The 27,887-nt window shown below is 40.0% G+C and overlaps 1 long non-coding RNA gene across 1 annotated transcript; it reads left to right on the top strand.

Annotated features, from left to right (window-relative positions):
- Window positions 1–1,630: 1,630 nt before the first annotated feature.
- On the top strand, window positions 1,631–27,571 carry LOC131380958 (uncharacterized). Its single transcript, XR_009209284.1, has 3 exons — window positions 1,631–1,789; window positions 1,939–2,022; window positions 27,561–27,571. It is a non-coding gene; the product is annotated as an uncharacterized LOC131380958 (long non-coding RNA).
- Window positions 27,572–27,887: the final 316 nt, after the last annotated feature.

Genomic DNA, 27,887 nt, shown 5'->3' with positions numbered 1-27,887 from the left:
ATATAACCTTTAGTGTGGGAAAATCAGGCATTTAACAAGTAGACCAATATCTGAACACTGATGCATTGAGATTCCATCCCATTTGGGCACCAAATCAATCATCATCTTGGCCTTGGATGACCCTGAGAACTCAGATTAAGGTTGATAAGAATTAATATGTGTACCAGGCTTGCCAATTTAACAAGCACCCTTATGCATTTTGTCTTATTTAATCCAAACAATAACTCCTTAAAAGAGGTTTTGTTATTAGCTTCAGTAGAAAAAACCTGAGTCTCAAGGAATTTACTAGCCCATGAACACAAACCTGGTCATTCTAGTGGAAAATCCTGCGATCTTTGTATGATACAGTTCTCCTTCCTGCCACTCCCTGTTCTTTCCCCCTGCACCTTCTCCTTTTGCCCCCTTTCCTCCACTTTTTATTACCTTCTGTGTCCAAATAGCATTATAAATCTAAGACAATTTTTGCATCATACATCGGGGCCCTGTGCATGGAATTTCACGTGAATACAACATTAACCATTGCAAAACAGGAAAGCATGTCTAAACAAAAAGGTGACATCTATAGAATAGTGGTTTCTGATTTGTGAGTCCTGGATCCTCAGGTGGACTGTAGTAGAGCAAGTGTATCATGGAGTCTCAGCTCTATGTAAAGTAATCTACTCAGTAGACTATGGATGGAATAAATAATATGGCTCACCCATATCTCCACATTCTCATTACAAATATTTACACCTGCTTTTGTGGTTAATAAAATACAAAAATGTAGACAAATAACAGATTTCATATTTTTTTCATTTAAGCAGTTAAAAACTATAATTGCTATGCTCTGGACAATATGAAATTTGATATCATTCAAATTTCACATGATTCAATAAAAGAGCTTACTAACAAATGTGAGTTAGACAGGATTTTGACTCCAGGAAGTAAACAGCTTTCTAAATGGCACAGCTGCTCAGTGACTCCAAGGTGTGATCTCTGACAGACCCTGGGGAAACCACATCTAGAGAAAAGCTGAATGCAAAAGTCAACCAACTATCATTAAATAGGCCAAGCATTTGCCTAAGCACTTCCTCTGAAGTTCAGTAGCTGTATGGCCTTAGGTAAACTATATAATATCCTTAAATCTTACTTTTGGCTTCTTTAAAATGACACAATAATAGGACAGACCTCATAGAGTGATTGTCAGGTGTAGATGGTCCACAGGTAAAGTGCTCACTTTCTGTCTGGTTGGCAGTGAGTGTCGGCTCTTACCACCACCACAGCCAACATTGGTATAAACACATTAGTTAAACTTCTCTTTCTCCTCCTGTGATGGTTAATACTAGATGCCAACTTGATTAGTTTGAAGGATGCCTAGATAACTGGTAAAGTATTGTTTTTAGGTGTGTCTGTGAGGGTGTTGCCAGAGGAGATTAACATTTGAGTCGGTGGACTGGGAGAGGAAGACCCACACTCAATGTAGGTGGGCACCATCCAATTAGCTGCCAGCCCCACGTGGCTAAAACAAAGCAGACAGAAGAAGGTGGAATAAGCTGGCTTTCTGAGTCTTCCATCCTTCATCATTCTCTCGTGCTAGATGCTTCCTGCCCTTGGACATCAGACTGCAGGTTCTTCAACCTTTGGACTCTTGGACTTGCACCAGTGGTTTGCCAGGAGCTCTCCGGCCTTTGGCCACAGACTGAAGGCTTCCCTACTTCTGAGGCTTTTGGACTCAGACTGAGCCACCACTGGTTTCCTACCTCCTCAGCTTGCAGATGATCTATCATGGGACTTCCTTTACCTTGTGATAGTGAGTCAATTCTCCTTAATAAACTCCCTTTCATATATACATATATCCTATTATTAATAGTTCTGTCATTGTGGAGGTTCCTAATTAACACCTTCCCTCTCCTCTCTCTTTCTCCCGTTGCCTCTTTCTCCTCGCTGACCCTGTGCAAGGCAGGAAAGTTAAGGATCTGCTATGATCTCATGTCTTCCGGCTGCTCTCAGCCTGGTGGGAGAGGCACAAACCTCAACATACAGGTATGATATACAGAAGGCATGGCAAGGATTCTCAGCCAGAAAATGGGGATTCATCAGGAGCTGGCAGAGCCTTTCCCAGGCCAGCCCCACGTGCTGCTAACATGTTCCTTTTCTCCAAGTTCACTAAAATTCCTCAGGGAAACAGGCAAAGCACATTAAGACTGGGAAAACATCCCATTGTAGGAAGCTCATCTCTGTTCCAACCAGGGCCCCTTGCTAGGTCATCTCAGACAAAAAAAAAAAAAAGAAAAGAAAAAAAGAAAAAAAAGAAAAAAATTTTACCCTGATGCTATAAGAAAAGCCCTACATCCCCAAATGATGAGAGAATCATTCTGCATTGCAGACCAAAGTGTTCCATCAACAGCCTGCCAGCATCTGGGGTACAGGGACTCTTGGAGTTAGTGATATTACAAAAGAATCCTGGTTAGCTTTGTGCTCGGGCCAAAGGAGGCTTTCTTAATTAGTTAGGTATCCAGGATCCCAACTAGGGTATGGAGAGCCAGGCACTTGTCTCAGGTGCAAAAATTGAAAGGGAGAGCTAAAAAAAGAAAAAATCAGTAATCAAGACAAATATTTTCACAAAATGTTTTTAAAAATAAATATTAAGGCAAAAAACTCTGATGAAAAACCCATCAAGATTTTAAATAAATAGAATGAATCAGTATGATGGATTTTCCTTTTGCCACAGGCTCCAAATATCTGGCCTGGCCATCTTACTGATTCCATCTCTCTCCCTAGGGAGGAGCAAAGAAGGAAGGGAAGAGGTAATACATTTTTCTACATTAAGTTTATGACAAGCACTTTGCAAACACTACCTCATATCTTCCTTGTGGTAACAGTGAAATACAGGGAGGATTAACCCCATTTTATAGACAAGAAAAACTGAGGTTCAACAAGAACGAGTAATTTTTTTGGGTAGAGACAGAATTGAAATTCAGATGTGTCTGAGCCCACGGCGTATAGCAAACTTGTCCAACTTGTGGCCCACAGACTGCATGTGGCCCAGGATGGCTTTGAATGAAACCCAGCACAAATTTGTAAACTTCCCTAAAATATTATGAAACTTTTTTAAAAAGCTGATCAGCTATCATTAGTTTAGTATATTTTATGTGTGGCCCAAGACAATTCTTCTCTCAGTGTGGCCTAGGGAAGCCAAAAGATTGGATACCTCTGGCCTATAACTTTGTCGTGCTACTGTGGACCTACTTAGTCGACTACACTACTTGGCTCAGTCTTGTCAATGACAGGACTATTCTGCTTCTGCTGCCATAACAACATGGCACAGCCTGGGGGCTTAAAGAGAAATGTATTTTCTCACAGGTCTTAAGGCCGGAAGTCCAAGGTCAAGGTTTCAGCAGGTTTGGTTTCTCCTGAGGCCTCTGTCCTTCGCTTGCAGATGGCTACCTCCTTGCTAGGTCCTCTTAGGGTCTTTTTCTCAGTGCCTGAGCATCCTTGGTATTTCCTCCCCCTGTTGTGAGGACACCAGTCCTATTGGATTAGGAACCACCCTTATGATCTATTTTAACCTTACTTGCCTCCTTATAGGCTCTATCTCTGAAAATATAATCATATTGGGGGTTAGGGTTTTGAGATAAGAATTTGTGGTGGGTCACAGTTCGGTCCATAACAAACACTTACTCTGCTTTGGGACTCTGTTACTATAGACATCACAGGGGCTATGTGTATCATTGCCCTCAGAATTGATAATCGAGTTGAGGTACATAATATTTGCATAAAGTAATTCTACTGCAAAGCCAACAGTAGACACTACAATTAATTATCAAATATAAAATAAATGAAGGCAGGGAATGTTATTTGCCATTTTATCCTTGAGAATACCCCCTGGCACAGAGTAGGGCATATATATGTATGTGTCTGTGTGTGTGTGTGTGTGTATATATATACATGAAATATATATAATATATATGGAAAATTCAGAGAAGAAGAAGAATCTTGCCAGCCAGGAAAACAAGGAAGGAACACTTTTGAACTGGCCTTGAAATTTGAGTAGACTATCAGCAGGTCAAGATAGAAGAGTGTTTCTAAGAGAAGATAGTGCGCCAAGCCCTGGAGGCAGGAAGACACAGGTCTGCTGAGATAAGAAACAGCAGTTAAGTCTGTCTGAGGTAGAGACAGAAGCTGCAGAGAACAAACACAAGGCTGTAGTCAGACCATGAAAACATGTAGTTATTGAAATAAAACCCTGGGACTTCACTCCTCTAGCCAGATGCTCCCGTGGCTTCTAGATGAAAGATCCTTATGAGCCAGAAATCACATCGGGTGGTAGAAAGTGCAGTAGACTGGAAGCTGAGCTAGTTGAATTGTATTCTTCTTTTATACACTTGTATTAGTTATATATTGCTACATAACACATTATCCCCCAAAACTTAGTGGCTTAAAACAAATCATCATCTCTGTGGGTCAGGGATCCAGTCATAGCTTAGCTAAGTTTTCTGCCTCAGAATCATTCACAAGCATGTAATCAATGTGTAGGCCAGGCCCGTGCTCTCATCTGAAGGCTCAACAGGGGAAGGATCCGCTTCCAAGGTCACTCATATAGTTACTAGCAGGATTCAGATTCTTGAAAGTTGTTGAACTGAGGGTTTCATTTTTCTCCTTGGATGTTGGCTGGAAACCACTCTCAGTTCCTGATCATATGGGCCTCTCCATAGGTCAGCCCACACATGGCAGCTTGCTTTATCCAGGGCAAATGTGAGAAGAACCAGAGACAGAGTATAAACCAAATTGAAGCCACACCCTCTTCTAGGCTAATTTTGGGGTAGAGATTATTATGTTTAACGGGAAGGAGGCAGAAGCTAAAAGCTACTGACATACACTGAGACACTTGATATCTGTCTAATACGGTGAAGATTCTTCCCTCTGGCATAGTGGTTCAGTGGTTGGGTAGTGGGCTGACTCTGCCTCTCTGCCCCTCACAATCTTAGTCTACCACCTCATAACATCCAAGTATTTCCCTAGACTCTAAGAATGGGCAGAAAATTTCCTACTGTGGAGACAAGAGGTCTTTGAGACCTAGAGCCTGTCTTATTTCCCTCTATACTCACAGTGCTTAGGATGGTGATAGGCACATAGTGGTTGTCATCACTGTTTGTTAGATAAATCAATATGTAGCATTCTTTTAGATGCCTGGCACTAGGGACAGAGCCTGAGCTTTGTACTGGGGCAGAGAATCCTGGGATTTACACAGGAGTCTCTGCTTTTCTGTGCCCAACAGGGACCCTCCATCTGTGCCTGTGTATAGGGGGCTGGATCTTGCCATGGAGTCTTGGAATGCTTGCTGGATGTTTCAAAATGATAACTTTTAAGCTCACATTTCACAACTAAAATGATTCCATTGTGTTCTGAAAATCTTTTTAATTGAATGTTCTCTTTGTCAACCCAATAAACTACTAGTTTTGCAATAAGATTCCCCTGGCACCTTTCCTGGAAGGTTCAGTGTGAGACATTCACTCACATAACAATATAGTAGCAAAATCCCGTCAGCTAAGTTCTGTGGATTGATCACCTTCTGTATGCCAAGCACTGTGCCAGGTGCTGGACACAGGACAGTGGGTCATGTAGGAACTCACAAAAGAAGGACAGAAGCCTCTTTTATGCTGCACTGGTTTTTTTTAGTGGAGATTTTTTCTTTTGTTTCCTATCACAGGAATCAACAAGACTTTCTTACACACACAGCGTGACCATAAGTGCAGAGATAAATGTGCCAGAGTAAAGACAGCCATACATACTTGACACTTCTCCCATTAAAAGGTGGAGTCTATTTCCTTCCACTTGAATCTGCACTGACCTGAGACTGCTTGGATCCATAGGAAATGGCAGATATGACATATGGCCAGTCCCAGGCTTTGCCTTGGGGAGACCTAGAAACTTCTGCCATAGTCTCTTGAAGCCTCGAGGTGGCAGGAAATAAGTCCAACCAGCTACCTGGCCGGAGAAATCAGCAGGAAAGGTCCCAAGAATATGTGAAGAAGGAGATGGGCCTGGTAGAGCCCAGGCTTCCAACCAACTGACAAGACTCCAGGCATGGTAATAAAACCATCTCAATACTTCTAGCAGCACCAGCAACCAACAGAACATCACTAAGTGACCCCAGTTGTGCCATCTGCCCCAGTTCCTGCTGCACAAAACCGTGATATAAAGAAGTGGGTTGTTTTACCTCAGTAAGTATTGGGTTAGTTTTATACTCAGTAATAAATCAAGGGAGCATTTTACAACAGTTTCCCAGAAGATGGGCACAATAGTGGCCCCACAGGGTGGGGTGAGAAGAGTTGCTGAAGACTTAGCATGAGACTCTCCCAGAAATCCCCCCTTTTTTTTTTATTTTCAGAAAGCCCTGATGCTACAGTAATAATAGCTAATATTTCTTAATTGCTATAAATATGGCCTTATTTCCTGCCACTTTGGGACATGCATTATACTCACTAGTAACTGATGCTTATGCCCCTGGCTGCTGGGAATAAATATTCTTGTAGCCTCTATAAATCTTGCTGATCATTCAAGATTCCTCTTGGGTACTAGCAACTTCAGGAACTTTCATGTTGACCTGAGAGTCTCTCTACTTTTCATAACTCTATCTTAGCCAAGTTGTATTTTGTTGAAATTATCTCTATTATCTCCACAAGTTTCTATTTTCCACTGGTAAGATGGTTGAAGATACAGATTGCATCTTCCTCATTGTTGCATGTATGTACAATTCTAACAGAATCTGCACATTGTAAATGACCAACCTAGCATTTGCATATTGTATTATAGTTTATAAAGAGTTTTCATTATTATGCCTGTTGAACAGTTGAATTGAGGCTCAGGGAGGAAAATGACTTTCTTAAAATCCCTGGGTCACAGGGGCTCCTCATTCAGAGGCTTGCTAATTTTCTCCCGCACATACTGAGGATATGGAGAACTTGGTGGGAGGGAGAGAGCCGAAGCCCTATCCTCCCCATGGATACATATCCTTTGTTTTCAGTGTCTGGGAAATGCCCCAGGATTCCCTGCTGCGTTACCCTGGGAGACTATTGCTCAATCCCAGCAGCTGCTCTGGAGGAAGGAAAAAGCAGACATTCTGAATGTATCATACATACAATGCAATATTGAATTGGAGGTTGCTAATGAGCGAGAACTCTTTTATTGTGTAGTCTACTTCCAGTGAGGTCTAGCTCTTAATTTTCAGTAGGCGTAGCAGGAAGTACTAGTGTAAAAAATAAAACATATATATTACTAATACTGTTGCTATATAAAGCAATATTTGGCCAAGATGGTTAAGATATGATTCAGTCCTTGTTCATCAAGTTGCTAAATATTATTCAGTGAGTGGAGTCACCATATGGCATAACTGAATTTTCTTGGGAGACTGGGTAAAATATTGTGTTGGATATAGAATTTGGAATTGTGCATGTCTCTGGTGGATAGAGTCTGGATCAAGCTGCAGACTGCTAATCCCATTAATCCCTCAGGCAAAGACTCTAATGCACGTGGCAAATGGAAATGGCTTAGCCCTGCATGTAGCACTCCACCAGGTCGAGTTTCTTCTCAGAAACTGAGGAAGGGTGGGCAGAACCACACATCTAGACAGATGCAATCTTTAAAGAAAAGTGTGTGTGGGCAAGTACAGTACCAGCTGGGAAAATCTAAATGACTGAAACCTATGACTCAGAAATCTTAAATTGCCTTAAAATTAATGAAGCTCTGTGGGGATGACTCAGTTCATTCATGTCCTTAGCTTGCAGGCTCGAAAGCTTGCAGAAGGAGCCGTTGTCTAAAGTTTGGAAGATCAGACTCTACAGAAGGAATGGGTCACATCCTTGGGGGTGGTCTGCGGTGTATGTGCTGGAGAGCCAGGTGAGCTGGTTCGCATCCTTCCCAGGGACTGAGTGACTTCTGGCAAGTGAAACGTTCTCGGAGCCCGAGTTTCCATTCCTGTAAAATAAAAAGCAGAGATTGAATTTCTAACTTTTCATCAGCTCTAATATTCTGATTACTCAAAGTCCTAGCAAGAAACAGAATTTGCCCTGGGTGGTTTGGATGAAGAGATTTTAATAAAGGGACTCCACAGATGTGTATGCTAGTTAAGAGAACAAACAAGGAAGAGGAAGGCACCCAGAGATGAGTAAAAGCTTCTGCTATTACCATCTCCATGGTCAAGACACCCAGGAAAAATGGTGTTACTGGAACCCAATGAGAACCAGATCTCTGGAGGAGAGCCATCCTCTGCCCCCCCACCCCAGAAGGAGCCATCTTCCTGGGAGGAGGAAGCCCCTGCTAGAAACACAGTCTTAAGCAAGAAGGGAGCCAAGAAGAAGAGACCTGAAGCTTAACGTATTTCCCTAGTGCTGCTCTTTGGATGAGTCCAACTGGACACCATTCAGGAAGGGAAGTAAGCTGTCCACAGGAGTTGGCCTCATGTGGCACAGAGAAGAGCAAAAAAGAAGGGTAGAGAGTGGGATCTAGAGTGGTTGAAAACAGAAAAACTAGCACACGTTTTATGCTTTTATAAATTTCATTTCTGAGTTAGGGAAAAAAGCAGAACAAATATTTTTTTCTGGAATAGCTGAAGAATGACTCTCAACTAACAGAGTTTCTGAGTGTAAGGACAAGGTTTTGCTTAATTCTTTAACCCATCAGAATCTAGCATGATGTTGGTGCTATGGTAGATAATCAGGGAATATTTATTGAATTAGAAGCTGGTCACAAATCAACATTTATAAACATCTACATGTGTATAGAGCATGATGCATGGTACATGTGAAGTGAAAATCTGTTGAACAAATAATGTGTAAGATTCAAAACAAATTATGTAAATCTTTCAAATGAAAACTTCTGTAAACCTCAGACAAATACTTGGCATTTTAGTTCTAGGAGCCATTTTGAATATGATTTATAGTTGTCATTGCACAATGTGTAAATTTCTTGGACTATGAAAATGGGGTCTAACATGTGAAGTAAATAAGCAAGGAGGGACTTAAAAGAGACATTTTCTACCTATTGTTACTGTTCAGAAGTTATACAAGCAGGAGTGCTCACAAAAGTAGAATGTTCAGCATATTCAGACATACATGAAATCACCTCTGACATGTGGATACACTAACAGAGGGATGCTATTTACAGTCAGGCAGGCCAGGAATGCACACCTACCTATAGGATCTCTCAGTATTCTGACCTGAGACAAGTACTTGAACCTGTGAACCTCAGTTTCCTTTTAATCCCTACCTCAGGATCCATGTAAAGGCTGAATGAGATGATATGTGTCACATTCCTAGTAAAGAGCCTGGCGTGTCATAGATATCCATCACTTTGTTCCATCTTTCTAGTGGGGTCACTGATTTTCTTGGAGTTGACATCAGGTGTAAGACCAAGGGATCACTGATTTTCTTGGAGTTTATATAAGGGGTAAGACAAAGGGGTCACTGATTTTCTCAGAATTGATATAAGGTGTAAAAACAGTCACTTATTTTGCTAGAGGGGATTCTCTGCATGACAGAAGCACAAGAAATGGTGAAAGTTACAGAACACATCCAAACTATCATTATGTTTCATATGTAGGAACTGATGTTCACCTGTGTCGCCTTAGCATGTGAAGGAGCACCTTATGTATGTGTCACTAATTATTCTCTTCAGTATTCACCTAGCTCATATGGCAGGCAGTGCTGTTTGTATAAGCAGCAGCCATTCTCCCATCTATGAATGGTCAAAGCCAATTCTCTCCATAGAAGCTGAAATGCCAGATACTTATGTTTCCAGCCTTCCATGCAAATAAGCAAGGCAATATGATACAATCCTGGCCAATGGAACTTAGGGAAATTCTATCTGGGAAACGTTGGGGTAAGATTTTCCTCTTCAGTAGAAGTGAGGGGTTCGTGGGGAGAAGCCCCATTCCTACTCTGTGTATTAACATGGAAGGATATGATGCCTAAGGCTTCGGCAGCATCTTGAGACCAGAAAGGGAAGCCAGGAGAACTGAAGAGATGTTACCCAGAGATCTAGTGTAATTGAGGTGCGAAATACCGGATTCCTATCTCGAGAATTTTTGTATTTAGAGACTCATTTACAAACACTGATGGTTTAGGCCACATGTAGTCATGTATTCTGTTACGTGCAGCTGAAAGCATGCCAACTAAAAACCTGTTTTCAGATTTCTTCTGGGGAAATAATTGAGTTCTTATGTTTCTGACTCTTCTCTCCAGCAGGTCATTAAAAGCCTAGAGTCCAGAAACTTCATTAGACATTTTGAATTCCTCCATCCATTTACTTATTCATCCATTCAATCATTCATTATTTATTCAATCAATTCAACATGTATTTATCCAGTATGTGCCAATTCTTTTTTCCACTAATTGACTTTTGCGAGCTTTTAGAATCCTGCTCTAGCATCATGACCTTGAGGAAGTCTTCATGGATGCCCACGTTCAACTAAGCATCTTTTCTCTGTGCATACTTAACAGTCACACATAACAGCTTTGGGGGGACCTCTCATGTTATATTGAAATAATTTACCGGTATATCTTTCCAACCACAATGTACTTTTTCTAAATGCAGAGACTGATTAATAGTCCCCTTCCTTCCTTCCTTCCTTCCTTCCTTCTTTCCTTCTTTCCTGCCTTACCCTTCTCCTTTTTCTCCCCCTTCTCCTTCTCCTGATCCTCCTCTTCTTCTTTAAGTTTGTGGTATAGCAAAGTTCTTAGCTATCAATGAGTATTCAAAACTCTTTGTAGACCAGACAGCATTAACTGTGTGTCATGGGAAATACAGAAGAACCACAGACTTAGCAATTAAGGACAGAGACTATGCCTTTTAGCTTTGCAATCCTAGTGCATGACCCAGAGAAAGTGCTTTGTGTTTGCTGAATAAAAAGTAATTGTAATTCAGGAGAATATATTTTATCGAAATGACCAACTGGACCTAAAATCATTTTGGAAATGGGTCAGTGCCATCTTAGGTAGCATTAGGTAATAGTGGTGTATCATAAATATGTATTAAATAAATAATTTATGCCCATATTGCATCCAGAATTTCAAATGTAAAATTTTGTGTGGTGTGAAGTATGGCTCCATCCTGATTTTTTTGCCAAATTGGCTACTTAATATCTCTGCCTTGTTTTGTGAATATTCCCTCCCTGACATTTTGAAATACCAACTTCATCATATACAAAGTATTCATAATAAGTGGGTAATTTTTTGGAATCTTGAGTTACCTTTCAGTTGCCTTGCAGCTCACACAGTATCTATGACTGTGTATACATTTGTTTTTCTTTTATTCTAGATCTTTTTCAATAATTTTTAGACATTTAACTGTCCAGATAAACTTTGGGCTCAAATGTTAAGCTTCATAAATATCTTAAAATTCTCTCTTAAAGTTGAGGTAATATTTATAGATTATGCCATGCAATATGGCACAGCAAATAAAAGCACTGTTTTGCAGTCCACTGCCCAGAACTAAAAGAATGACTTTATAACTTTTTAGCCTATGATTTTTGCCTAGTCAATGAATCAGTTTCTTCATTTGCAAAAATGAAAATAATATCCACAGAGTTGCTAGTTAGATTAAAATAAGGAAATTCATATAAAATATTGATCCTAGTGTCTGGCACAAAGAAAGTATGTAACAGGGGTAATTAGATATTTACTCTCCCAGCATTATTCTAGTAACTTTCACAATCACGTCAGACTTGGGTAGAGAAGAGAAGTGAGTTTATCTTGACTTTTCCATTCAGTTGTTTTCAGGAGTAAAACTTGAAAAAGGGAAATGTAGCTCATTTTATTTATTTGTCTATATAAATATAAGGAGAATTATAACACTGGTCTGTCCTACTCACAGGTGACTTAGCAAATTCGAGGAAGTGATAGATGTAGAGATATTTTCTCCAATGAAAATGATCACAACCGTATGAAAACTGTAATTACAATACTCACAACTGTTGAGATTGTACGTAGAAGGTCAAGTCTTGAGGGTTGCATGAATGAATTGCTACTGGATTTTGATCTTTAAATGGCCCTCTTTAGTTGCAATATATTTGGGATTATAGAATATAAAACACCTTTGGAATATTTGTGTTTTATAATTAGGAAGTATGTCTTAGGATCCAAAGACAGACATAACTTATGCATTGCCACATTAAATTGACCTCAGCATTCTCGTCTGCGGTATTTTTTAAAGGGTATTAACCTTGAAGCATTAATGGTTAAATCTCCAATAAAGATGCAAATGATTAATAGAAGAATGCAGTAGGGAAGTTCTCTTTTGCCGTACATGACTCATCATTTATGGGAAAGACTTTGTAACATGTTTACCTGCTGGGGACTAGTCAGATTCACCTTGAACAATGAGGAAATATCGAAATCCCTTGTGTTTGTGCCAGAAAATAAGCATATCATTATCTAAAACACTTTGTGACCATTTCACTCTGACATTCTATCGCTGCATTCTGTAGCAAAGACCCTGAAACATGTCACTTTTCCGTAGACCAGTGTGACAGAATTTGAACAGGCCTGACACAAGTGTTGTGACTTGTGATATGGTTTTCTGGTTAGCTGGTAGCTAGCACATAGGTAATGATATGGCTTTAAAGTTAGATTTTTAAAACTACTTTTGATTTGTGACCATGAAAGAACAACTCGTTTTTAGCCAGCTTTTTGAAATTTTTTGCTAGTTAATCTAAAGGAGGTTCCTCTTAATTAAATGTGAATAGTGATTTTTAAGGGCACTTAATGACATGTAAGTAGCACCTAGTAAGCACATCAAAATCCTACACTGTCACAAGTTGCCATTGCAGATACTTACTCAGAACTTTCTTTACCCAAATATTGGACTTTTTAAGAGTTGAAGATCAAGGGCAAATAGGGAGGGGAGTGACATTTGTATAAAAAGAATTGACATTACATATTTTTTAGAAATATGTATTTATTGAATGACAAATTAATTTTGTAATATTGGTGCACCTATAAAACAGTTCTATTCAAACCTATTTTCAAAAGTAAAATTCTTTTTAAAATTTGAAAGATTTCAAACAAATCTGTATCTGAACAAATGTCAACCCTTCTTTATATTGAATATCTGAACCATAAAACTTAGTCTAACCTGAATAATTAGTCTTGGATTATATTTATCTACTTTGAACAATTTCTCAGCCATTTGTGTCTTCAAAACCATGCCATAGTATCTTTCTGAAATTTAAAATATATGGTCTTATCTTTAATTTTAATAAATTGTCTCTAATCCTCTTCCAAGTTTCATTGTAAAGTTATAATTTTGAAATTTGACACATTCAACTGACACATTTCTATAGACCTTATTTTTTAAATTGTGAAAACATTCTCTATGGCTGCTGAAGTATTTGGTAGGATTAGAACAAATTCTACTGGCAGAAGATACTCTTAATAATTTTCTTCATACTGAAAAGTGTACATATTTCACATCAAAAAGTGTCCCAGTTCCTATCTTTGCTTCCATTCATAGCACCTTTCCTCCTTCAATCTTTTATTAGAACTTGTACATCATTTACATTTTTCTCATCATTCAGGTCTTCCCTTTCTCTTGCAGGGGCAAAGGTGAATGTCCTGTTATTTGCAAGCTTTGTTTTAATAATTACAACTTGTTAGGAGCTTCAAAAGCTGCAGAGTTTTTTGTTGTTTATTTTTGGGCAGAGGGTGCACTCCACTTGCTACCTTGATTAAAGATTCCCAGCGAATTCTGAATAAAATATGACCAAATTTAGAGACCTGTTTACAAAAGTTTAATGGCATTGCAGGGCACTTAGATTGATTTACAGAGTAGTTCTGAATAAATCAAAAATTTCTAAAATCTGATCAGAGAAGAACAAAGAATGTAGATACACACACGTACTGATTATAAAAATATTCAACATTAGCTTTGTCAAAAATTTTGTAATTTAGTTACTTAAGATGTTTATATGTATATATATCTGTACGTTTTGACAATGACAGATTTTATTTTGATTGTCAGATTATTTCAGCTTCTCTGAATTTTATTGTTAATTTTATCTCACAAGAAATCCCAAGGACAGTCTCTTCCATAGATTTCTTAATTTTGTATTTACATTACATTAAAAACACATAATTTGATCTTTGATATTGAACTTTGAATTTTCAATTCATTTTAACATTCAATTAGCTTTACTTTGATTCCATAAAATGGAAAAACAAAAATTTATTATTGAAATTAATCTGACTTCCTATTTTTAGGATTTTTTAATAAAACTGAAATTAACTCTTTGTGAATTTATTCTACTAGTAAAACCAACATATTAATAATTATAGTTTTACACTTGGTACAGGTTCAAAAATAATTTTTAAAGTGAGTACAATTAATTTAAGGAATAATTTGATCTAACTGCAAAGTCATGCTCTGTAGAATGATTGTAATCTCACCGTCTACCACATCATATATTAAATCATACTTGGCAGGCACTTCCTTGAAATAATTTTGAAATAGATACTGATGTTTCTTCAGCACAGCTGGTCTTTTGGTTTCCCTGTGGTTAGTAATATTACAACAACATCCATGATAAAAGATAAAGCATTGAGGAGTATTTTTTGCCATATCACGATTCATTTTCTTGAAAAACAGAAATTTACACTTTTCATTAATTAACTATACTTTTTAGTTTTGATGTTAATGTGAGTAATAGCAAAAGAAAATTGTTATCAAATAAAATCTTTAAAAAAATCTGTAGAGTTGCATTACATAATAAATGGCATCTTTTTTTTTTTTTTTTTTACATACTTTGTATATATTTAACCTCTATTTTACTTGTTTTCTATGCACTCCATCTGACTTGTGACCTGGGAACTTTGTGAAACTTTCAAGCTTCACTATGGCCCTGGCCCAGTGGGTAGTATACCAGATGACTGGCAGCAGCAGCTCAAATAGTTCTCTCACTACTACTCAAGACTGGGAAGAGTTAGTTCTCCCTGTTTGCTAGTGTTTGAGCACATTTTGTTTTATTTGCAAGTATCCTACATACTTTCATTTGAAAGAGAAGTGTTGGTTACAGTTTGTCTGGAGAGGGTCAAGAAAAGAGATGTTATTTTTGGTCATCTTTCAGATTTAATCATAGGTTGAAGTGGGGTCTCTTGACTGCACTCATTTCAACTTCACTAGATAGATCATAAAGGAAGTTTTAAGTGCCAAGTGAAGGTCTACCAAATCCAACTTAATTCATTTCAATGCATCAAATAATTATTACTCTGTCTAAATAAAATAGATAATGGACAATGTAAAATAGATGAGACACAAAACAATAGGTTTAAACTAGGTTTGTGCCGAGTGAACTGTGATACATGGTTACAGAGATGTTAGTTAATATCACAAAATTACTGCTTAACAAACCACTGCAAAACTCAATGGCCTAGTCCAATAGTCATTCCTTCTCCTGGCTCTGTGGGTCAGCTGAGGGTCCCATTTTGCTGGATTTATACATGCTATTTCAAGTTCCCTGGGGTCAACTCACCATGGCTGGACTCTGATCTGTGTGTCTCTAATCCTCTCCTGGGATCAGCAGGCCAGCCTGGGTGAGTTTTTCTCAAGGCAATAACAAGCAGAAGAGAGCAAGCCCAAAACTCCACCTGCTTCTCAAGCCCATTTCATATTTTATGTCACATCTAACATCTCATTGGCTGAAGCAAGGCACATGACTAATTCCAGAATTGAGGGGTAGAAAATTAGTCCACTGATATGAGTAGAGAGAAAAAAGTTAATATTTTTGAACAGTAACCTAAACTACTACATAGGGAATTTTCAGGGAGCCCCAATTAAGAGTTTTACCATTTCATTTTGTGGATTTTTCTGATGTGCTATCTTTTTATGATATGCTTTACAACATATGTATACATATATTTCTGATTTAATCTTCAAAGTTCTATGAGATGGGCATGTTATTATTTCCAATTTACAAATAAACTGAAACTTGGAGAACTGAACTCTTGACCACAGAGCTAATGGATGACAGACAAAATTCCGCAGGTGTGAATGACCTCTCGGCCTCTCCTCTTAACTCTTTTGCTAAAATGCTTTACCGAATTATTTGGCACTAAGAAAATGATTGCCTGACTGTTGCTAGAGGCCCTGCTAGCAGCTTGGAACACGTAATCGTTCTCATCTAGCAAAATATAATTATTGGTATAATTTTGAGCTACTGTAATTTCATTCTACTAAAAAATCACAGCATGAATTTGTAATATCAGGAAGACTTCGGGGCTAGAGAAAACAAAATGTCTGGAAAAATGCTGCCATATGTACAGGATTCAAGTGGCATCTGCATGTGCTCATTACACCACATCATTCTGTATCTGTCCAATTTGTTCCTCAGGTAACTCAAATGATTCATGGGGTTGGAACTATGATGTTCTGAAGGCCTTCAGTTTTTGCTTCCAGCTTATGCCCAACAAAGCATTTTATTATTATTCTGCATGTGTCATACATGCAGACATTATTTCTCTTCTCAACTAACTGAATATCTTCCCTAGATATATGTTTTATTTCCGCTGAGAATAGCATGTTTAGCATAATGCACATCAAGTCTCCCAACCCCATGCCTCTGAAACCAATGATAGTAGCTTAGAATTCTGCTTCAAAGAGGGATTATGTTCCAGGACAGAGATTTGGATGGGAGTGGCAGTGAAATCGATTGCTGAAGGGCAGAGGGACCAGAGGAAGAGGAGCAAGTCAGGACAACCTAGAATCAAACATAGTATAAACTACAGAATTTGGAACTTACTGAGATCCTAGAGTCTGCTCCAAACTTCTCTTTTTACAGTTGAAGAAATAAAAGGTATTGTGAATTCTGAATGATTCAAGGTTAATTAACGAATATCAAAGTCCAATTTAACCACCATTCCTAGCCCTGTGTAATGGTTAATTTAAATTGTCAACTTGGCTAGGCTATGGTGCTCAGTTGTTTGGTAAAATACTAGTCTAGATGTTACTGTGAAGGTATTTTGTACGTATAACTGACATCTACAGTCAGCTGACTTTAAGTAAAGTCAAAGATGGCCTTGATAAAGTGAGTGGGCCTCATTCAGTTTAAGGCCTAAAAGCTAACACTGAGGTTTCTGGAAAAGAAGAAATGCTACCTTAAGACTGCAGCAGATGGCTGGGCACAGTGGCTCATGCCTGTAATCCCAGCACTCTGGAGGCCGAGGCAGGTGGATCACAAGGTCAGGAGATCAAGCCCATCCTGGCTAACATGGTGAAACCCCGTCTCTACTAAAAATTACAAAAAATTAGCCGGGTGTAGTGGTAGGCGCCTGTAGTCCCAGCTACTCGGGAGGCTGAGGCAGGAGAATGGCGTGAACCTGGGAGGCGGAGCTTGCAGTGAGCTGAGATCGTGCCACTGCACTCCAGCCTGGGCGACAAAGCGAGACTCCATCTCAAAAAAAAAAAAAAAAAAAAAGACTGCAGCAGAGAAAATCTTGTTGATTGTTCAGCCTGCTGGCCTATGCTACATAATTCAGAGTTGCCAATATCCACAACTGCATGAGCCAATTCCTTAAGGTAAATGATGAGTCTCTCTCCCTGTCTTTCCGTCTTTCTCATTTTCTCTCCCTATACACATGTGTGCATGCACACACACACACACACACACACAATTGGTTTTGTTCCTCTGGAGACCTCTTACTGATACAGATATTGGTATCAAGAGTGGGGTGCTCTGTAGTAAATACCTATAAATGTGGAATTCCCTTCAGAAGTGGAAAATAAGTAGAGACCGGAAGAATTTTTGAGACATATGTTAGAAAAAGCCTAGACTTCCTCAATGAGACTTTTGATAGAAATATGGGTGTTAAATGTGATTCTGGTGAGGGCTCAGACAGACAAACACAGTGAGATTGCTGTGTGATAAGCAGAGATTGGAGTGGTGCTGCCACAAGCCAAGGAACTCCTGGGCCTACCAGAAACAGGAAGAGGCAGGGAGAGATTTTCCTTGAGAAGGTTTAGAGGAAGTGTGACCTTGCTAGCATCTTGCTTTTGGACTTCTAGTCTCCAGAACTGAGAGAGAATAAATGTCTTGTTTAAGCCACCCAGTTGTGGTGCTTTATTATAGCAGCTGTAGGATACTAACATATCTGGGATTTGCTAGGATTCTGGAACAGTGCTAGACTCTAAGGCTACTAAGAAGAGTAAGACATAGTCATAGTCTATCTTCTCAAAAAATTGATCTCCTGCTTATTCTGGTATTTACAAGTAGTGTAGTAATGGGCTGGTCTAGCATACCTGTGAAGTAACAGGGAGCCGGGAGAGCACTCTAAATATCAGGCTGCTGCCATAGTTTGGGGATCAGATTCTAGTTTTTAAATCCAATATTATAAATGAGCAGTTTTAACAACGTGCTATGAACCAAAAGTACCAGGTCTATATGGACTAGAAAGGATAGGCAAAGTTTCCTGGAGGAATTATTGCCTTAAACTTGTCTGGAATGATAGATGGGATTTAAATGGACAGAGCACAAAGAAACTCATTCTAGAAGAGCAAACTACAAGCAAACACTTGGAGCCTGGGATGAATAAGCCACTATTAAGCTCCTACTGTGTATTGTGAACTGTAGATTTTGTCATAATTAACTCTCAAGTATCCCAATAAGGCAGATATTATTTTCTCCACTTCAAATATGAGGACATGGAGATTCAAAGACTCACCCGAAGTCACATGGCTGGTAAGAGGCAGAGCCTCTTTAATGCAGAGCTTGCAGAGCTCATGCATATTCATGGATGGTGAGGGGCCAGTCTGGCAAAACCAAAAAGCCTCTCTTCTGTGTTATACTATACCTTACTGTTACTATCATCACCCTATACAACACCAGAACTTATTTCTCCTATCAAATTTTAACTTTGTACCTGTTGACCAACCTCTCCCCATTTCCCACTCCATTCCTCAGACTCTGGTACCTGTTCTCTGCTTCTATCACACTAACGTTTTATTTTCATTTTTAGATTCTATAAATGAGTGAAATCATATGGTACTGTTGTTGTATCTGGTTTATTTCACTTAACATGATGTCCTCCAGGTCCATCCGTGTTCTTGAAAATGACAAGATTTCATTCTTTTTTATGGCTGATTAGTATTCCATTGTGTGTATGTACACATTTTTATCCATTCATTCATTATTGCATGCTTGGGTGGTTTCCATATCTAGGATATTGTAAATAATACTGCAATAAACATAGAAGTGCAGATATCTCTTTGACGTACTGATTTCATTTTATTTAGATATATACCCTGTAGTGGGAGTGCTAGATTGTATGGTAGTTCTATTTTTAATTTTTGAGATAATCTTCATACTGTTTTCCATACTGGTTGTATTAATTTATAGTCCCACCAACAATATGTATAAGTATTCCCTTTTCTTTTTTCTTACTGTACTTTTCTTTTGTCATTTGGATAATAACCATTCTAATTGGAGTGAGGTTGTATCTCATTGTGGTTTTGGTTTGCATTTCCCTGATGATTAGTAATACTGAATATGTTTTCAAGTACCTGTATGTCCACTTTTGAGAAATGTCTATTAAGGTCTTTTGCCCATATTTACTTGGGTTCTTGTTGTTGTTGTTGAGTTGTTTAAGTTCCTGATATAATCTGGATACTAACTTTTTGTCAGATGTATAGGTTGCAAGTATTTTTGCCATTCTGTAGATTATCTCTTCACTTGGCTAATTGTTTCCTTTGCTGTGCAAAAGCTTTTGAGTTTAATTCTATTTTTCTGTTTTTGCTTTTGTTGCTTCTGCTTTTGAATTCTTATTTTAAAAAATCTTTGCCCAGCACAATGTCATAAAATGTTTCCCCTATGTTTTCTTCTAGTAGTTTTTAGTTTTGGGTTTTACATTTAAGTCTTTAATCCGTTTTTTTTTTTTTTTTTTTTTTTGAGACAGAGTCTCGCTCTGTCACCCAGGCTGGAGTGCAGTGGCGCAATCTCGGCTCACTGCAAGCTCCGCCTCCCGGGTTCATGCCATTCTTCTGCCTCAGCCTCTCCGAGTAGCTGGGACTACAGGCGCCCGCCACCACGCCCGGCTAATTTTTTGTATTTTTAGTAGAGACGGGGTTTCACCGTGGTCTCGATCTCCTGACCTCGTGATCCGCCCGCCTCGGCCTCCCAAAGTGCTGGGATTACAAGCGTGAGCCACCGCGCCCGGCCCTTTAATCCGTTTTGAGTTGATTTTTTACATGGTGAGAGGTAGGGGTCTAGTCTCATTCTTTTTCATGTGGTTATCTAATTTTCCAGGTACCATTTATTGAAGAGGCTTTTTCCCAACGTGTGTTGTTAACATCTTTGTCAAAAATCTGTTTGCTGTAGGCTGTCTATTCTGTTCCATTGTTCTATGTGTCCATTTTTATGCCACTACCATGCTGTTTTGATTACTAGAGATTTGTAATACATTTTGAAGTCAAATAATGATGCCTTCGGCTTTGTTCTTTTTGCTCAGCATTGCCTTGGCTATTTTGGGTCTTTCATTATTCCAAATGAATTTTAGGATTGAAAGAACTGTTTCTTTCTCTTACATTTGCATCAGCTGCTTTTTTGGTAGGTTAAATTAACGTGGTAGACTGTCTGAAGATACAGTGAGAAAATCAACTCTAGGCTACCTATGCAGCATTTTAATAGTTTACTGACTATTTCAAAATATATGTAACTATTACTGAGGCAAATAGGAGCATATTAACCATCTATTTTTATCTATTGTCCTGGCACCGGTGGAATGCTATTAGTCCCAGTCTGCTGTGTGGCTTTTTCCCTGTAATAGAATCACTGGTTCTCTAGCACTAAGCTGAATTGTGTGGCCCAGCTTTATGTTGTTGTTGTTGCTTTAAAATAAATTTGTCTTGTGTTAATTGCTATTACATAATATCCAATTAGCAGTTCATTTGGGACATACCTATGTTTGAAGCTGAGATAATCAAGATAAAAACCTGGATTCTGTAGTCCAAATATCTTGACAGACATTACTCTGCATTCTGTTGCTTCATAATGTTGGGGGAAGAATCCTGTGCTTGGAGCTGGGCAATTGCAAAAATGTAGCTGACATTTATTGAGCTTAGCTATGTGACATGTATTGTACTGAAGGATTTAATGTAGGACCTCGTTTTGCCGTCAAGACAACCCTCTGAAGTAAGTACTGCTATCCACATTTTATGCAAAGGAAGCTAACTCTCAGATTACACAGCTTGCTGCAGTGACTTAATAGAGCATGAGGTGTAAATAGGTATTTGCATTCAGGACTATCTAAATTCAAAGTCCATTCTATCAATCACTTTTCTACACTGACCTTCTGGGTATATGGTAGGTACTCAGTGATCAAATTGGTTATTGAATAAAGGATGTTGTCTTTGACACATATTACCTCATGACTTTTGGGTGAATTTTTCCCCCTGGGTTTTATATTCCTATCTTTAAAATTCAAATGTTAGATTAGAAACCTCTAAATCTCCTTCCCCCTGTGCCTGTGTTTCTAAGATTTAAAGCCTTGGTTATCTGAGAAATTTCAAGAGCATAAAAACCCTCCAATTAATTCTCATCTTGGAGACCTCATATAAAACATAAAACATGCTTCATTGTCCTGGATCATCTCTGTTTTGGTTAATCTAATACCTTCATTTAAGTTATGTACTTATTTTCATCTCTTTTTCCTAAGGATTTGAGAATTTAAAAATTAGAAAGAAACTGAAAAAACAGAGTAAGGCAGAAAACTAAAATGAGATGACAGTAAAGTCAGTAATATAGACATAGGAAGACTCAACATAGTTAGAAAAGGTGGGTTACCTCTCTAGCTGTGGGCTTCTCAATGATCAGCGTTTCTAACAGAAGAAGAGTGGCTCTGTGGAAGCTTCCTCATTTCATAGGCATGGAGGCAATTTACCACAGAGGAATGACTGGAGCTAGGCAGTGAGCCTGGGCTTGAGGCTACTCGGTGGGCAGATAACCGCCTTGGAGTCAGAGCCATCTCCCTGTCAGACAGAGACCTGGTTGGGCTGGAATAAACTACAGAAGACCTAGGGTTTAAGGAGGCTTGGGCAGCCTCCTACCTGTGGTTTCAGCATGTGAAGCTGTGAGGCAGAGACCCACAGATGCGTCTTTGGGTGTGTTACAGGCAGAGGTGGCGGCAGGGTTGCTGTAGGAGGTGTCATAATGACTACTGAAGGTAAAAGCTGAGACTGCTAATCTGAAATCAAGTCGTTGATCCACAGAAGCTGACTAAGGATTGGAACTAAAAGGGGGATGTGGAATCTGGAAAGAATGCAGAATAAAAGCAAGAGAGCCACAGACAGACTAGAGATGGCAAGCTACGCAACTCCAGAGTCAGAATGTGCCAGGTAGCTACAGATAAAAGGTTAAATATCTCCACAGGTTGCTACTGTATGTTCACCTTATCTTATGTAAAGTGCTGATTTACTGAGCCTGAGACAAATACATGATTGATGATTCTCCTACCTGCTCCTTTTCACTTGTAATGTGGATTCAGTAATGTTACCATACCCTCCCTCTTTCCCCTCCAGCCCTCTTTTCGCCTTTAAATGTTGGAGCCTTCAAAACCGTCCTTAGAGAAAGGAACGGACCTGTCTCTGGTCATGTCATTTACCTTGGCAAAATAAACTCTGAACTGATTGAGACCTGTCTCAGATACTCTTTGGTGTACAGGGCCGTGCTGGGTATTTTTAAGGAGCTGAAACAGAGTGAACAGTAGACAGGACTGGTAATGCATTTACTCTTGATGCATCCAGTAGCCTCTCTAGGGCCCAAGGCAAGAGGTCCTGTTCAGGGCTGCCTCCAAGCCAGTTCTCCTGCTGTGTGGGCCTCACCATTTCCAAATGACGTCACCAGAGGTCTTGGCAAAAGGTTTAGAGTTCAAAATGGAGATTAAAACTCCCTCAGAGATTGGGGCATGAATGACTAGGAAGGGAACCACCTTTGCTTTCAGGATATGGCCTCTTTGGGAGGGTGTTCATACTCACTGGTGGAAGCACTACAACCTGCCTCTCTGCATGGCCACAGGCACATCTGTTAACTCTGCTGACCTTTCCTTATAAATGCCAGCATTCAAGGTTCCTGCTTGATGTGAAGACTGGCCAAAGTCATGGTATCAATCAAATTGCAGTGGGATGAAGCTGGCTCCTCTGCACCATGGTGTGTAAACTTACCCTCTTTTGTCCAAATGCAAAACCACCACACTCTCCTCACAGCCGTATTTCCATTGCAGGCCCTCAGAGAGCAGTAGCTCATTTAAAATTGAGTCGGGGTTGGCCAGAGCCCCGCATGGAACAGCTCGTAAATCTGCATAATCTTTCTTTCTCTTTCACTCATACTCTTTGTCATTGGCAATACTTTGTAAACTGGAAAGCACTAGTAAACATCAAGTAATATTATTTACTCATTCATTCAACAAACATTTCACATATAAAGCTGAGCACATTCTACGTGCCAGTTGCTGGATGATACAGGTATGAGTAAGACCTAGCTACAGTTCTCAAGATTCTGGAGGGTTGGAGAGAGGGACGATAGATGTTCATCATCACAGACAAAACCATGTGAAAGCAAAGCAAGGGGCTGAAGGAAGCCCTGACACTGGGCCCTGCCTTGGGGGTCCGTTCTGGATGGAGGATTTTTAAGAAGGGGGATCAGAGAAGGAGATTCGTGAACTAAGTGTTGAAAACAGGGTCCCAGGTGGTTAGGGAGAAGGAACAGCAGGAGCAACAGTCCCGGTGCAGGAGAACGCCTGTTGTGTGTGAAGGAGAATTAAGTAGGTCAACATATCTCAGTTTATTGCAGCACAGAAGAAAAAAATTAGGATGATTACTAGCTGAGGACAGCAGCAGGCTACGATGGTTCACAAAGGGAAGTGGACTACTTGAAACAGGCAAACGAGAGATACTCAATTGTTTTCAAAAGGGAGGTTATCTTTATTTATTTTTATTCTATTGCTTCATTATTATGTGTTATTATTTCAGAAAGAAACCTGGCCATATCAGAGGGTCATCCCCTCTTAATGAGAATGTGACTGACCTATAGAATTAATAAAAAAAATACAACTGGATGGAAACTACCCCTCCCTGTAGTGACTCAGCCCTCCTTGGTGTGAAGCCCAGGTGATTTGGGATTCCAGGCAGGAAGGAGGCCATGAGGCAGCACAGAGCATGGAGGGAGGTGGGAGGATGGAGGCAGGCAGCTAAGCGGCTTTTGTAAGGGCCTGAGCTCCTGACTCTACTAGGCAGGCCCCATATGCTCAGGGGAGGTGCGTTGGTTTTCATCTGTTACCTGGGACTCCATTCACTGGTTCCCCACCCACGGGAGCACCCACTGGATGGTGCATGGCAGACACCCACAAGGAAGGCAGCACTGGCCTTGCTGTAGGGCCGTGTGGTCTAATGCAGACATCCTCACTGGCTGCACGTGAGGGTCATCCAGAGAGCTCTTAAAGCAGTGATGACTGAGCCCCACTCTAGACCAATTAAAGTAGAATCCCACTGGGAGCCATCTGTCCTTCCTCCCTGAAGTGCCAGGTTGGAGAGGAGGGTGTGCTCAAGGCCCTCGGGGACAGGGAGATGATGTGGAGAGGAAGGGGCTCTGCTGCAGGAGGTGGCATGTGAGGGGCGTGGGTAGAGACTGTGGCGACTGACACTTTAGCCACTGGCTGAACCAAGGGCTCTAGTGGAAAGGCACTGCTGGCCTGGGTCTAACTCCTGGACCTGTCCTGGTGACTTAGGTTTTTGTTTAACGTCTCCATTTCTGAGCATCTTCAAACATAAACTACCACAAACTGGAAGGCTTAAGCAACAAACATTATCATCTCGCAGTTCTAGAGGCCAGAAGTCCAAGATCAAGGGTTTATAGGGCTGATTCCTTCTGGAGGTATAAGGGAGACCCTGTTCCTGGCCTCTCCCCCATCTCCCGGGGGATTATGGGCCACATCTGGCGTTCCTTGGTTTGTAGACTCCTCCTCCCGATCTGATCTCTCCGTTCATCTTCACACAGCGTTCTCACTGTGCGCCTGGCTCTATGGTCAAATTTCCCCTTTATGTAAGGACATCAGTTATGTTGGATCAGGGCCCACCCTAATGACCTCATTTTAATTTGATTACCTCTGTAAGGATTCTAGCTCCAAATAAGGTCACATTCCAAGGAACTGGGGGTGAGAACTTCAACATATGAATTTGGGGGAGGGGACCAAAATAAAAACCAATATTATTTCTACCCATTTTTTACCATTAGGTGACAGAGTCTGCATAATATTATCTTATTAATCCTCCCCCAAACACTGTGTAATGTAGCGTATTAATCTTATTTTAGAAATGAAGAAACAAAGCTGCAAAGAAATGCAGTATCTGGCCTGGGATCACAAACAGAAAGCCGATGGTGGAGGCTTTTCGAAGGCAGGTTTGCCCATGTGTGATCCATTTTGTTCCCATAGAAAGGAGCAAGTCTTATTGAGCCCCACAAGCCCTTTCAGGCTTCTGAGATTTGTATTTTTCTGTATGGGAAAGAATCAAGGCTGATTTGGCATTGCCATTGTCAAGAAGATGCAACTCGGCAGGACTCACGGAAAGGTATGCACGTATTGAATCAGTAACAGGATCCTGAAGTGCCAGCTGTCTTTCTTTATTCATAGCTCTTCATAGCTGGAGGTATAGTGCAGGAGGAGGAGGAGGAGGTAAGAGGAGGACAGGAGATTGTGTAATTCTTACAGGAAGAAAGCCAAAAGAAAAGGAAAAATGCAAGCCGTGTCGGCACACAGGCGACTGTACAGAAATAAGATGAGTGTTCAGCTGTGTCCTGAAATGGTCATGGAGCACAGGGCTAGAGGAAATGTTGCCTTTTGCAGTTTTGCTAGAGGCATACTCTAGACTTCATAAATTATCAGCCGGTCTGCTCTGCTCAGCTCAGCTTTGTTCAGAAAACATGTACTGAGAAGCTGTTTTAAGCTCCACATTCACATAGTCCATGCTTTGCAGAAGCTCAGAGTCCATACGGGCTGTAGACCCACAAAGGGATCACCATGGCACCATGTGCAGAAAAAAGCAGAGGCAGCTAAGGCAAAGCTGAGGGGAGGCTACCAAGCAAGCCTGGGCTGGGGGAGGAATCAAGGAGGACTTCTCGAAGGAGATGATGGCTGAATCTTCAGAGATGAGCAGGCAGTAGCAGGGTAGAGGTGAGAAAGGCAATGGTACTAACAAAGGCACTCATGTGTGGAATAGCATGTGTGGTGATCAGTGTGCATGGGTATTTTAATTTGGGCTAAATGTGCCTCTTATGATGAGATGAATAATGCCAAGCTTCTTTTGCAGGCTGAAGGCGGCACACCTGCCTAGCCTCTTTCATTAGCATATCATGGGGACTGGAATATAATATGATTCCTTCACTATTGTAATTGTGCCTTGGCTCAGTAAGCTTTCAGTTGCCAAAAAAATACTTAGCGGAATATGAATCAGAAAAATCAAAGCACTTTAAGAAAAGGATTAATTATTAACAGCATATCTATTAAAGCTTAGCACTTAGAAAAGAGCTACAAATTGGTTCTGAATATGGCAGTGTAGAGATTCTGGACATACTTATATGGGTCTTGTGCCATAACATCTTGCAAAGTGTTTAGCTGACCCAGGTAATTCAAGAAGAAGTTCATGTAACCCCTGCTATGAAAATTCTTCCATTACTTTCTTTGAGAACACCCAAAGATTAGCCAAACATTAGGGAACATGTCCTGCTGTGGCAAAGCTTTGTGTACTGTGTCTTCCTTCTGATCAAGTGATGCTTCGTTTGTCAAAGTAACAAGGGGCAGAAATTCAGAAAAAGAGATTTTGTTCATATAAATAACCTCCCTTCCACTGTGTTATGCTAACAGACGTATCACATGAAACAATCATATCACAGAGATACATTTTTCCTTGGAACAAAAACCTGTTTTCTTTGTAATGTTAATCCTAATGTGGTTTTTAGAAGAAAATTAAATATTGATGAACTTGTGGATAATACTGTGTCTTAATTCATTATAGTACTGTTAAAGAAACTGATGATTATTCTTTCAGAATTACTTTTATGCCTGTAAACACTTTGACTTCTATTCAAACAAAAGTTTTTACTGTTAAGTTATCCATCTGAAGTGGAACCCATTTTTAAAGGGAGGTATTTTAAAAATGGAATCCTTCTTTGTACTGTTTTTAGTTTTATAATGCATGGATTTCTATTGTTTAAAATTATGCTTGTGTGTCAGTCAAGAAAATCAGGAGCCACTTTAAGTATTTAGAACAGGAGGAATTTAATTCAATGAATTAGCTTTGGTGGTGATAGAAGATCAGAGAATCCAAACAGAGGAGGACAAAGCAACTCAGAGATTAGCAAAAAAACAAAACAAAACAAAAACAAAACAAAAAAACAAATAGGGAGCCAGGTCCATCCCAAACTGAATAGCAAAGGGACAAGGCTGTGCTTTCCAGGTCAAGGGGCAGGGGTTGGAAAGGATGAAGGGAAGAGGGAAAAGGACAACAACCCAGACTTTTTCTGTCTTGCCCTTTCCTATCTCTCCTCCAAGACACTATGGCCAACTGAAGCCCAAAGCCAGCTGAGAGGGGAGTCTGAGAACTGCAGGGTGCATCATCAACCCAGTGAAATGCAGAGGAGAGCAGAGGAAGGCCAGGATCTGCACAACTCATTCGCTTTTTATGGACTTACTTTCCAAGGAAGAAGGGGTGAAACTGTATAACCCCATCTCTGATAAAGATTGATGAAGGGAGAGAGAGGAGGAGAGAGACAAGTGTTCCAGGCAGAGAAATAGAGACATGAGCCTGAACTGGAGCATCGACTTCCTTCTCTCCCTTTCTCCTTCCCTCCCTCCCTTCTCCTCTTCCCTGATCCAGTT

The sequence above is a fragment of the Hylobates moloch genome, unplaced genomic scaffold, assembly GCF_009828535.3.
Source record: "Hylobates moloch isolate HMO894 unplaced genomic scaffold, HMol_V3 SCAFFOLD_13, whole genome shotgun sequence".
NCBI lineage: Eukaryota > Metazoa > Chordata > Mammalia > Primates > Hylobatidae > Hylobates > Hylobates moloch.
The sequence above is the reverse complement of the archived record's forward strand: the minus strand, read 5'-3'. Positions and strand labels throughout refer to the sequence as shown.